The 11895-nt window shown below is 39.3% G+C and overlaps 1 protein-coding gene across 2 annotated transcripts in view; it reads left to right on the top strand.

The window, feature by feature from the left end:
* The first annotated feature begins 6984 nt into the window (after positions 1-6984).
* ESR2 (estrogen receptor 2) overlaps positions 6985-11895 on the top strand; it is a 103819-nt gene continuing 98908 nt past the window's right edge. The window contains exon 1 of one of the 2 annotated variants that reach the window (XM_001377800.4): positions 6985-7970. The gene's annotated coding sequence lies outside the window, so the exon portion shown is untranslated. The remainder of the gene's footprint in view (positions 7971-11895) is intronic. The other variant, XM_007472992.2, reaches the window with a different exon arrangement.

The raw sequence follows: 11895 nt of genomic DNA, 5'->3' as shown, positions 1-11895 counted from the left end.
GCATTACATAGTGGTTTAAAGTTTTCAAAACACTCCACAAAGATTATCTCAGTGGAAAGATCACTAGCCCTGGAGCTAAGGGATCTGGGTTTGGCTCTTGGGTCTACTACTTGTCTTCTGATCTAAACCAATTCACTTATTCTCTTTGGGCCTCAGTTTTTTTCACCTATAAAGTAGAGAGGTCAGAACTATCTGATTTTGAAGATCTCTTCCAGCTTTAAAGTCTATACTAACAACCCTAACAGATCTAGATAGTTATTTTTTAAGGATGGTATTAACTGTCCTTGGAAGAGTTTTATGTCTACTTATTTTGGGGCACAATGAAGGAAGAGGAAGCCAGAACCTGCAAGAGTTACCATTTTCCCTTGGAGCAATAGAGTAAGTCAAAATGATGTGTGCCACATTGTCTCTTTTTTAATCTTTCCTGGAGTGAGTGTTTCACAGCTTATTAAACAGGTTTCATGGCTTTCGAAGGTGTTTAAAAAAGAACAGCCTGTTCTCATGTATGGGACACATTTTGTGTGTGTGTGAGTGTGAAACTCCACAGCACTCTAGGAAACTGCCCTAGCTGAACTGACCCTGCTGGCAAAACAACTGCTTAGTGACTGACGGCCCTCGGTCACAGAATAGGCCTTAGGTAGAGATGGACTAGGCAGTGGCCCACTGACTTGGTACAGTATCTTGTACATAGTAGATTCTGGACAGATATTTGCTAATGACTGGGATGGCTTTCAGAGTTTATTTCCTTCATTCTCCTCAAGCCTGCTAGCGCATCTTTAGAATTCTAGCACCAGAGCTTCTTCCTTTGAACCATAAGGCTTCCATGCCTGTTTAAATGTACCTACGTTGCTGTCTGTCACTTTTTTTTTTAAACCCTTACCTTCCATCTTGGAAGCAATACTGTGTATTGGTTCCAAAGCAGAAGAGCAGTAAGAGCTAGGTAATGGGGGTTCAGTGACTTGCCCAGGGTCACACAGCTGGGAAGTGTCTGAGACCAGATTTGAACCCTGGACCTTCCATCTCTGGCTCTCAGTCCACTGAGCTATCCAGTTGCCCCCTGTCACTTTTTTTTAAAGATCTTATTTTCCATCTTGGAACCAATTTCAAGGCAGAAGAGTGGTTAGGCCACTGATCTACCCAGCTGCTCCTCATTTCCATTTTAAAGATAGAGAAACTGAGGCATAGGGTAGTTAAAGGATTATATCACATAGGTGGCTGGTGGTGAGGTTAGAGGCTGAAATCCAAGTCTTTTAATTCTATTGATTCATTCATTCAATGTGGATCTCTTCTCCCCACCTTCCTCTCTGGATTCAGGAGAGAGGAATTTGGAAGCTCTCCGTGAATCTGTCTTCTCCAAATAGAGGTTTAAGTTCTTTTAGGGATTTGGGGGATCATAGGAGAAGAAGATGACTAGAAGGGGGACATATTAGTTGTTGGCATGGTTTTCCTCTTGGCATGGCAGAGTATTCAGGTGTTTATTTGGAGGGAAGATTCCTTGTTCTTCTGCCTCACTTCCCTCCCCCCTCCAATCTTACCTTTATGGCAGGTTGTTGAATATTGGTGATTTGTGCCTTTGGGTTAAATTGTCATCTCTCCTATCATCTTCTAAGGTCAAATCACGAGCATTTCCTTACTCCTTTGGGTCCTCTAGCCTTTAGGTTTCTCCTGGGATTCACTTTCCTCTCTTTTAAGGTCTTATTCCCTACTACTAGGCATAAGTTCCTAGACATGGAGGGAAGGGATTGACATGAGTCCTTGTAAGTCCCTCAGGCCTAGGCACAGGCTCTTGTACACAATAGAGTTCAACAAACATTTGTTGAATTGATTTGAAAAAAATAACTTCCATTTGTATGTCCTGCTATGCAGCTTACAAATGAGTTTTTAATATCTCCTATGACCTTTAAACAACGACTCTGAAGGTAGTAAGGGCAGATGTTATTCCTATCCCTTTATAGACTGCTTCAAAGAAGTCCCATGAATAGTCCAAGGTCACACAGCTGGTAAGCTGTGGAGCCAGGTCTCATAGTCCATTTTTCACATAGTTCTCTGATGTCACTGAAGGAATGAAGTTTTCAGTGGGGCAGAGGTGGAGGAGACATTATTTTGAAGCACAGGGAAGGCAGACTTTTTACTGTTGTTCAGTCATATCAGACTCTTTGGGACCCCAGTTAGCATTTTCTTGGTAAAGATACTAGAGTGGTTTGCTACTTCTTTCTCCAGTTAATTTTACAGATAAAGAAACTGAGGCAAACAGAGTCAAGTGATTTGGCAAAGGTCACAAAATCAGTAAGTATCTGAGGCCACATTTAATGAGTCTCCCTGACTTCAGGCCTGGCTTTCTATCCTTGGTGCTTGAGTAGGATGCTTGAAGCAGGCTAGAGGCAGCAGGTGAGCAAGGGCACCTGGAGTGGTAGTGTCAGAATCAGGGAGGCAACTACAGAAAGGGAAGGGGTGGAAGCCAAGCTTTGATTTTCATCCTGGTTATTTGTCACTCATAAAAGTGGTCAAGGTCAATGCAAATTTGGCAGCCCCAGTGGATTGTTCTTCTTGGACTTAAGACTTGAATACTTATTTGCTAGGCTGGGCAGGGCCTCTGTCAGTGTTAGACTTTCCTTTATAGGTAGATCTCATTCCTATAGCAGGCCTAGAGAGCTCCTGATTTTTTAAAAAATAGCTTTGATCCAAAAAGGAAAAAGAGGAGTGGTTTTGTCTTAAAGTAAAATAGCTGGTCTTTGCCAGAATGTGAAAGAAGAAAGTATCAAGGACAAACCAAAGGGATTTAAAGCATGTTGAAGAGGGCTAGACGGAATTGAACTTTATTTGAAAGATGTTAAGAATAATGAATAAAAAATGAATATGGGGAAAGAAGTGACATGAAGAATGAAATCTTGACAAAATTGACTAGGAGTAAAAGCTTGTCAAGTCTTCCCAAAATGTTTTCAGGATATTATCAGAAGAAGTCATTAGAGTTTTGTTTTCCATCTGCCAAACACACACACACACACACACACACACACACACACACACACAAGTACAGTGCAGCCTGACTAAAAATTTAATCACAGCTTATATATTCTGCAGTGGGAAAGTCTGTAAATACATGAAACCAAATGGAGGGGTGTCTGTATAAATGAATTATACTATTAAAAAAACACAACCCCCCCCCCCCCCACAAATAGCTTTGAGTTAGTGAGGCATTTGAATTCTCTTGGATAGTAATGACCTCCTATACGTGGTGTTGGCCTTGGGCAAAATGGCAAAGTTGTGATCATATAAAGGATCACATCTTCTTTTCTGGCATCAAGAATGCTCTTTCTGGGAAATCTTTCATAAGACTTGGATCTAGATGGAACCTTAGAGAACATTTAGTCCAATGCCCTCATTTTACAGATAAGCAAACTGAGGCCTATAGAAGATGAATGACTTATCCAAAGTCACACAGCCAAAATTTGAATCTCATTTCCAAATGCTCTTTTGATCACAATTTCATTCTCTTATTTTGCTCATAATAGCTAACATTAAAAAAAACATATTTATGAAGTGCTTTATATATTTGTTTTGCTGTTCAGTCATGATTGACTCTTCATGACCCCATTTGGGGTTTTCTTGGTAAAAATACTGGAGGGGTATGCCATTTCCTTCTCCAGGACATTATACAGATGAAGAAACCAAGCAAACAGGGTTAAGTGATTTGCTCAGGTGGCATAGTAAGTATCTAAGTCTGGATTTGAACTTTTTATACTACTAATAAACTATATTTACTAATTGCTTTAACTCCTCCATAGCCCTTTAAGGCAGAGCAGGGCAAGCATTATTTCCATTTTACAGATAAGAACACTGAGGCCCAGAAACATTAAGTTATTCATCCAAGGTATCCCAACTAGTGTGTGACAGGCCTATAAATTGAAGCTGGGTCTTTTGACCAGGCCAGTGCATTTTCTACCATATGGCATTGCTTTGTAGTCAGCAGGCAGTACCTGCCGTCATAGTCATTGGAACAAATTGTTCTTATCTGCCTGTTCTGCTGGAGAAAGTCTTCACATGCCTGGAGTCGGCATTCCCCTCACTCACCTGCAGTTTCCTAAGCCTAGACAATCAACTAAGCAATAAATCAAACCCTGATTGGCTGCATTTGCTGATTTCTAGGGTGTAAATGCCGACACTGAAAATTTGACACTCCAGTATGAACTGGCTTCAACACACTGATCACGATTCTCTCCCACTCAAAAAAACAAATTCATATTTGTAGAATGCTTTCAGTTTGGCAAAAGATTTTACTCATAACCACCTTGTGAGGTAGATAGTATAAGAATTATCCCCATTTTATAAGTGAAGAAACTGAGGCTCTCAAAAGATGTGCCAGGCATCAAAACCAAGTCTGACTCCAGTTCTAGCGTTCTAGTATGCCATTAAGCCATTCAAAATGAACTAACAAAAAACTATCAAAAGCTAACTATTATTAGCTAACAAACCCAGATCCTCTGGTCTTGTCACTGAAGGCCCTGTATCCCTTGGCTCCAACCTAACTTTCTTTTAGGATCTTAGTAAAAGTTTATGGATTTTTTTTTACACCCTTACCTTTTGTCTTGGAGTCAATACTGTGTATTGGTTCCAAGACAGAAGAGTGGTAAGGGCTGGGCAATGGGGGTCAAGTGACTTGCCCAGGGTCACACAGCTGGGAAGTGGCTGAGGTCAGATTTGAACCCAGGACCTCCCATCTCTAGGCCTGGCTCTCAATCCACTGAGCTATCCAGCTGCCCCCAAGTTTATGGATTTCTTGATGAAAGGATTTATCACTTGTACACATCTCTTCTTTCTACTCCCATAGCTGCCATATTAGTCAACCTATCTTCCTAAGCTTTTCTCATATTACTCTTACACATATATCATGCATTTCAGCCAAAACAGACTACTCAATGTCCAAATAAGTTCTGTGCTTTACTGCCTCGGTGTCCTTCTCCACATTCTCATAATACCGTGGGCTTTTCCAGGTACATACGAAATTCAAATTTATCTTTATTACTAGGTTTATTACTTTATTACTATGCTCTTTGAGGATAGTAACCCTATCCTATCTCTCTCAGGGTCCTGAATGTAGTTGGAACTTAATAAATGTAGAAATGAATCCAGGGAAAAGAAGGACTTCTCTGTGTCAAGTATAGAACATTGGAAACTTTACACCAAGAGATGGATGAATTTTTCTAAATGTATATGTTTACTTAAGATAGGACTTGGAGCTAGGTGGTTCAGTGGATAGTGCTGGGCCTGGAGCCAGAAAGACATCTCTTGAGTTCAAATCTGGCCTTAATACACTTGTTGGTCTGAGCAAGTCATTTAACCCTGTTTGCCTCAGTTTCCTCATCTGTCAAATAATCTGGAGAAGGAAATGAAAAAGAACTTCAGCATCTTTCCCGAGAAAATCTCCAAAAGGGTCACAAAGAGCTGGACACGATTGAACAACAACAAAGGGGCTTAGATAGATTCATAGATAATTGTTCCATGTTAAGGGAAATCAGATGCTTTCTAATGGATGCCTAATTGGGTACAACAAGGGGTATGATTCCTTTCATTTTACGATAGGAAAAATTTAAACCCTTTGAGACATTATAAAGTAGGTAAGTCTGTATGTAGCATAGCAGGTAATGGCAGTTTTGAATTGAATTAATTACAAGACTTTTTCTCTGGCAAAGCAGGTTGACTTTATTCTTGAGCAGCAAGCAAACTGTGCAGCAAGGTATCCTGTCTCCAGAGCTAGAGCTTCTGTCAGGTTGCTGAGTTTGGCAGCAGAGAAGACAACTGTTAAACAACCATTAGTCCCTCTGAAAGCAGTTTGGGGTTGCAAACAGATGGACCATAGGTCTGATACTTTCTGATATTTATGCTTGGGAACATTTATCCCTCCTTCACAAAGGTGCTTGGGATGGAGGCCTTTTCCTTTATCTTTTTTCTCCCTTTAAACCCTTACTTTCTGCTTTAGAAGGGCAAGGGTTAGGCAAACGGGGAGAAGTGACTTGCCCAAGGTCACACAGCCAGGAAGTGTGTCATAGGCCAAATTTGAATCCAGACCCTCCAAATCCCAGGTCTAGTACTCTATCCACCAAGCTACCTAGCTGCCCCTCTCCAATTCTGCATAGAAATTTGCCCAGATTTAGAACTGGAAAGGACCATTAAAACCATTTAGTCCAACCTCTTCATTTTATAGATAACAAAATTGAAATTCAGGGAAATTAATTGACTTGTGCATGGTCACACAGAAGAAATGAGAATTAAATTCAGATTCTCTGACTATAAATCCATAAATAAATAAATGCATAGTTATTTGCTTTTTTTTAAAAACCCTTAATTTCTGCCATGAAACCAATACTATGTATTGAGTAGTAAGAGTGCATTGAGTGGCTAGGCAATGGGGGTTAAGTGACTTCTCCAGGGTAACACAGCTAGGAAGTGTCTGAGGTCATATTTGAACCTAGGACCTCCTATATCTAGGTCTGGCCATCAATTCGCTGAGCTACCCAGCTGCCCCCTAGTCATTTGCTTTTGGGGAATACAAACAACTGCATTTTTTCAAACTATAGTGGAAAGAACTTTAGATCTGGAAAAAGAAGTACATGGATCTGATTCTTAGCTCTGCTCCTTTTGCCATGTTGGAAAAGTCACCTAACCTAGGTAGGCCTCAGTTTCTTTAAATGTAAAACAAAGCTGTTGAACTAGATGACTTCAAAGACCCCTCTAGCATGATATGATTAAAGGAGTCAAGTATTTTAACAGATCTGATCAGTTGGATCTGAGACACTGCCATTGCCATCCTCCTTACCCTTCATAGATGAACAAATTTTGTGCTTTTTTTGGGGGGGTGGTGGTGGTAGGGTGGGGGTGTAATCTAAAATGCCACAAGGGGGCAGCAGCTCCCACCCTGGAGGGTCTCAAGGAGGGGAAGGGAATTATTCCCTTATAAGTAAATGGACTGGGGCAGCTTTAAGCAGTATCAGTCTATCCAGAGAGAACAGTAGGGTCAGTTGCATGACTGCTATATAGTTTCAATCTAGAATGGCTGGCCTGCTCTTTGAGCCTCCTGTAACTGATAAGTGCTCCTCTGCTCCTTTCTAAATCTATATTTCAGGTGCCTGGGTGCTGGGAGTAGCCTCAGCCCCCTCAGGTGTATCCTTCAAAAGTACCTATTAGTCTATTTTTTGTTGTAGGGAATTGGGCCCTGGGAAAATGCTTCTGCCATCACTTTCTAGTTTTTAGCAGGAGCCAGAAACAGTGTTTTTCACCCCCCACAAATCTCAACTCCGCAGCTCCCCTCTAGCCACCTCTTCCCCCTAGGACTATTGGAGGTGGCTAAAGGGGAGCAGCTGAGTCGTCCTGGGGTCACCCAAATGACTGTGCCTCTTTTTAGAGTTTCGGTTCAGAACGAAGAATTCCAGGGGAGAAACCGTAGGCTTGGTCGTTTGGGAGCGTCAGTGTAATTCCCCCTCGCTATTATCTGCAAAAGGAAGGTGGGATGGACGTGGGGAGAGGGGGCGATGACTGACAGCAGGTGAATCATTCGTGATCTCGTTTTTCTTCCTCAGGCTTTCTTGACTTTTTTTTTAAACCACTTGGATGCTCGAGAAAACGAAAGCTGCCCCTTACTCTGAATGAGTTGCTTTTGAAACTTATCCTAGCAGTCAGGAGGAGGAAGGAACTCTATCTTCCTCTTGGGGAAGACAGGCAGCAGAGAGGGTCCGCCGTAGGTGTAATAGATTTGGCGTCTAGTTGCCTAGTAAAAGCTGCCATTGTACTAGCGTGTGCTTGCGGGGATTGGACACTTCCCACCGTCTTGGTAGCTGGAAGGAAGCTCTCCTGAGGTAGAGAGCCACCTTTGGGGACAGTAGGATTCCTAGAGCACCGAGAATTCTTTCAAGACAACCATGTGCATGCTTAGCCTGGCTAGACTGTTCTGAAGAAGCTGATTCTTTTCCAGTCAGGTAGGTACAACATTTGATTCAATATCTTACTTAATTGGATTAATTTTAGAAATTCAGGAGTGGAGAGGCACTGATATCCAGAGAACAGCAGCAACAACAACCCAAAACACCCCAAAAACGTTTTGGAAACTAATAGCTACTGCAATTATGGTATTCCTCAACATTTTCATTTGGGGCATAGAAAAGTTAATGTGTTTGTTGTCTGTGAAGTATGGACTGTTTTGTGTTGACTGGTGAACCCCAAAATGCTTTTTTTAGAAATTCTAGTTTTTCTTTGAAAGTGTCTTCTTCAGAGATTCTCCACTTGATTTAAGATTGAAAAAAAAATGCAACTTTTTAAAAAACTGGGGATGAGGAAGTAGGGTCAGCTGGCAGTTTTTCTCCCTGAATTATCAATTAGGGATATTTCATGTGCAAGGCACTTTATTCTGAGTGGTTTGGGCAAGACCCAGTTGGTTTTACTTGTTGAGAAGTCAGACAAGCTTTAGAAAAAAATCAGAATTTATTAGTGGTCCAATTCTTAGTGGCAGACTGAAATGGACAGAGTAAGGATTTCATTCAAATGAATAAATATTTAATTTCTTGGAAAATGAAAATGAGATTTCTAATGAGCTCTTTTTTTTCTTTTGAGAAGAGAAAATCAGAATCCAGTATAGCCAAATGGTGTATTTTCTAAGAAGCTTTGTTTATATTGCTACTGTGTGGTTTAATAACTTGGTTTTAGTTATATATACATATATAGTTATATTTGTGTATATATTTGTATATACACACATACATATATGGATACATGTATGTATTTATAGATAGAAATGTATCTATCTTAATTAGGAACCTGAGAAGGTTTCTTTTGGAGAAATTGTTACTATTGTTAAGTCCCTTTAAGTGTCTGTTTCTATGCTGTGTATATTTGATGGGGATAGAAGTAGTGAAGGGAATGCTTGATTTGAGGTTAACTGTACATTTATTGAGCTTCTAAGCTCTGAGTAGGGATAGTCTTGCTTTCTTATCAGTGCTTAGCACAGTGCCTGGCACATGGCAGGCACTAATGACTTTAATCTTCTAAGTGTTCTTTGGTTATAAAGATACTAATAGCTGTTCTCATTATCCTGTCTTTTTCTGAAAAAAGGTCTGTGCTGTTCCTAGAATCTAGATGATGAAAAAAAGAAAGGAGAAAGTTATATACCTAGTGCATCAACAGGTGTTATAAACACAAGCATTTGGACTTGGTCAGGCTCTCAGAGGAACTTTTAGTTGGAAAAAATGCCTCTCCCCAGCTTTATTACACTTATCCTAAGCCTGTAATTTCTAGTGCTGCTTTCTCAAGAGAAAATGCTTTTTTTCCCTTGTTGAATGTAATATTTTAGGTTTTAATATTATGAATTTTTGAGAAAATGTTTAAGTCATTAATGTTTAATACTATGAATTTTGGGAAAATGTTTAAGCCATTAATAATATTATAGGAAAATGGCACTTAGCATTAAAGGCATTGTTATTTGAAAATTCCTATTGGAGCAATAATTTCTCATAACTCATTAAATTAAGTTATATTTGTTTAAATCATTAATCTTCCTGAGTTAAAATACTATACCTTTAGTTGTTGCCTGATTTCTGTAATCCTACCCTAGTCTTAGTGTCTTAAAAGTTAATTGTCTGATATAAAGAAAGCTTCCTGAATTTGTATTTAGTTGAATAGTAGAGGGCAGAGAGGTAAAAAAAAGACAACTTTTAATGGGGAAGTCCGGTGTTAAAGTAAATGATGGGTATGTTTTGGAACTACTTAGGTATTAAGTATATAAATATAAATTTATGTCAGTCTCAATTTTTTATTCATATTCACCCCATTTTCTTCATTGCACTTGTGCTTGGAATTATGAGTGGTACTTTGAGAACCAGGGGCCATCATACAGAGCACAGATTTGGAGGATTTTGCATATAATTTAAAAGAATCCATTATGTTTTTATTTGGACTGCATTATTAGTTTCTTGTAAAGGTGTTTATGCAAATCCAAGTTATTTTCATGTAGCGAGAATGACAGGAGAAATGTTTATCTAAAATACCACAAAAAGGAAATGTGAGAATATTCATCTATGAAGCCCTGAGTCAAGCACAGAGACTCAGGACAGTCAAACTGGGTAGGCTCTGTTTACTTCAGCATCCCAAGAGACTCCAGGACCAGGGTCAAAGCAAGTAAGAGTGAAAGGGACAGGAAAGTAAATAGTCTGGATTTTTAACCTTTCTGTGTACCATGGTTCCCTTTGGTAGTCTGGTAAAGCTCATTGATCCCTTCTCAAGATAATATTTTTTCAGTGTATAACAAAATATAGGATTACAAAGGAAACCTATTCTACTGGAATAAAGCTATTAAAATCTGTATTTTTAAAAAGCTCACAGCTAAGAATCCTTGATATACTCTCCCTACTGCTTACCCCAGAAAAGAAGTGAAAGCAGGTCCAGATATCCATACACAGACATTCAATTAAGAACTCACTCATATATACTCATCCCAGGCTGCTGATAACTCGTATACATTCCCATTCAGCCATCTGATGCCTTCCCAGGGACAAATCAGGAGTGTGGAGAAAGAGAAGAAAGTTCTGTAGGGTATTCAGATATTTTCAAACATATATGAGAATACTTACATATGTATGCATTCACATATGTTCATGTGTAATTCAATAATATGATTCAAATTTACATTTCCTTTGTGAGGTAAAAACTAAGAGCATTGATTTTTAAGATAAAGGCTAACCCTTTCTTTCCCAAATTTACTGGATATGAAAGTAACTTGGATTTGCCCAGAAGCTTAAAAAGAATCCAGTTAACTAGTCAAGAGGGATTACTAGCTGGTGTCTTGACTGTTCAGTTGAAGTTCAAGGGTATAGCTTTGGAACTGGAGGTGTAATTATAATTGAAGGCAGAAGAAAACAGGGTCACATAGAAAGATTACTTATATGTTGTCATCATAACTAGATGAAACTATGCTGAGAAACAGAGTATGTGTGTTCTTCTGTCAAAGATGGGGCTAGAAGGGAATTTTAAAGAGTTCATTTTGCCATCCAGTTAGACAGTGTGCTCTGGCATAACAAGGGGAAGAGACAGAGGCTCCAGTAGAGAGAAGAATGAGCATTTTTCATAGCCACTCATTCATTTGGATAATTTCTTGGGGAAAGGAATTGAATGAGGCACAGACACAGAAAGCAAGAAAGATGACACTTACAGAAAAGGCTAGAGAATGATTATTTTCTATCTATCTGAGGTAGAGAATACATAATACCAGAGCTGAATTGGACAGATAATAGCCCTGGACCTTGGAATTCCCCAAGTCTTGGACATCAAGATTCTTCTTCTTGCCCATTTGCTGGTGAAAATGAAATACATTTGTCAGTCAGTCTGCATTCATTAATCCTATTATATGCCAGGCTGGAGATAAAAGGAAAACATGGTCCCTGCCCTCAAGGAGCTTATTATAATGGAAGAGATAACATGTAAACAATTATATACCATACAGAGTTAATGGGAAGTAAGAGGGAAGACAATTGTTAAATTGGCAAGAGGAGACTAAGAAGGAGAACTGGAACTACTAGGAAAATCAGAAGTATAGAAGAAAAGCAACTTAGGGCAATACCATAACAAATGGATCTGTGATCTAAATATAAAAGGTAATTTCATTAACAAATTAGAGAAACATGGAAAATATTATGTATAGATGGAAGAAGAGTTCATGTCAAAACAGATAAAATGAATAATTTGGTTTACATAGGCTAGGCAAGTGGGGTTATGTGACTTGCCCAAGGTAAAAAAGCTAGGAAGTTTCTGAGGTCAAATTTGAAACCAGGTTCTCCCATTTCCAAATCTGATATTCTTTCCATTGAATAGCATAAAATTAAAAAGATTTTGCATAGACAAGTCCACTAAAGCTAA

The sequence above is a fragment of the Monodelphis domestica genome, chromosome 1, assembly GCF_027887165.1.
Source record: "Monodelphis domestica isolate mMonDom1 chromosome 1, mMonDom1.pri, whole genome shotgun sequence".
NCBI classification, from domain to species: domain Eukaryota; kingdom Metazoa; phylum Chordata; class Mammalia; order Didelphimorphia; family Didelphidae; genus Monodelphis; species Monodelphis domestica.
The sequence above is the reverse complement of the archived record's forward strand: the minus strand, read 5'-3'. Positions and strand labels throughout refer to the sequence as shown.